Here is a 1,757-nt window from a genome sequence, read left to right on the forward strand (position 1 = left end):
CTTTTGTAGTCAGACATGAGTTAGGTAGTACCACCATAGCTGCGTACAATATTTTCTTGTGCCCTAGACATGGGTTCCACCTCGGAGGCTAATGTGGCTTTCGTCTAAATTACTCTCATGTATAGTGGAATGGAAATATGATGACATTGCTAAAGTAGGCAAATTCATATTTCTAATTTACTTTATTCAAACTGTTAGATTCTGGGTGAAACTTGGAACATTGGAACATTGTTATGTGCAGAAGCAGAGTATATACAGGAGTGAAAGAGACTAGTGTTTACAACAGAAGTTGATGCTTATCTGTCGGTGACAGATGGCATTGGAATGTACAATGCTCTAACCACTAGCCCCGTGTTGAGTGGACGGGAGGAAGTCACAGGATTGCTATTGGGGAAGCGGATGGACATCTGTGAATTAGGCGAAGGAGGGGTTGAGGTCAGGTCAGATCCCCTGAAGGGAGAAATTATGGTTTTATTACCCTCTTCCTGTCGAACCATAAGATGTAATGATTGTAGAGAAGGCGAAGTGCCTAAAGTGGAGTATATATACTTGTGGTGGAAACATGTTTTTGTCTGAATACAGCTGTAACGACCCTTTGGGAAGAATTAAACTTGGTTAAGCTTCTCTAGTGTCCGTGAGTTGTTTACTCTGAAAATTAGAAACCAAGCACAAAGCTCAATTCCTCTAGGAGACAGATTTACATTTACATTTAAGTCATTTAGCAGACGCTCTTATCCAGAGCGACTTACAAATTGGTGCATTCACCTTATGATATCCAGTGGAACAACCACTTTACAATAGTGATGTACAGATGTACACCCTATCATAATGAATCCACTTCTCGCAACCTTGACTGGCTGCACCTGTCCTAGATTACTTTACACCCACCCTGATTCCTCAAACCAATCAGACAAAACTCCATGATTTGACTTTTTCATTCATTTGTACTCCAATCAGCAAAGAATCCTCGTGGACACGTCGTGGATTTCCATTTCCCGACTCCTGTTCCATTCTTCAAACACTGCCTCTTCCTCACTCCCTCCAAAGGTCCTCAGTTCTGTACGCTGGTCAATCAGGAGATGTAGGCCTATTTTAAGGAGTCGCATGTTTGTGTTTTGTGTTTTTTCCTCCTTGTCATAACTCGACCTAACTCCTTGTTACTAAATTTGACTGTTGCCGTCAAAAAAACTCATTGTAGTACTTTAGATACGAAAATATGGTGTATAATGAGAAAGATGTCAAAATGGCTTCTTTGCCCCATGGACCAGACTCAATCTTTTCAACTCAATTAAGTAGCTAACCTCTCAGCGGGGCTCACTTGAAGTGTCAGGTTTTAGACCCTAGATTTGCATAGGGAGTGATGTGTCACATTTTCTGGCCAATCCAGGCAAAGGAGCGATTTCCTGTTTCTGTGAAACTCTAATCCTAAATTCTGCCCTATGATTCAATCTTTGGAGATTTAGATAAGGTTTTAAAAAAAGTTTAAATCTCTTGTTGTGCCTTTCTTACTCTCTCAATTGATTGCTATCAATTGTTATTGATTATACGTACAACTCAATGTGATTGGCTCTTACATTATTTATTTACTTCTAGAATGTTTGTCACTCATATTATTTCTCTCTCTCTTTCTCTCTCTTTCTCTCTCTCTCAGGATTCGATGATAGATTGTGAAACATGTGGGCATGCCATGTGACTAATTCACCTGTTTTTACTGTGTGTGCGTCAATGTGTGCATGTGTGTGTCTCACTCTTTTTAC

Source organism: Salvelinus alpinus, chromosome 11 (assembly GCF_045679555.1).
Source record: "Salvelinus alpinus chromosome 11, SLU_Salpinus.1, whole genome shotgun sequence".
Lineage (NCBI taxonomy): Eukaryota > Metazoa > Chordata > Actinopteri > Salmoniformes > Salmonidae > Salvelinus > Salvelinus alpinus.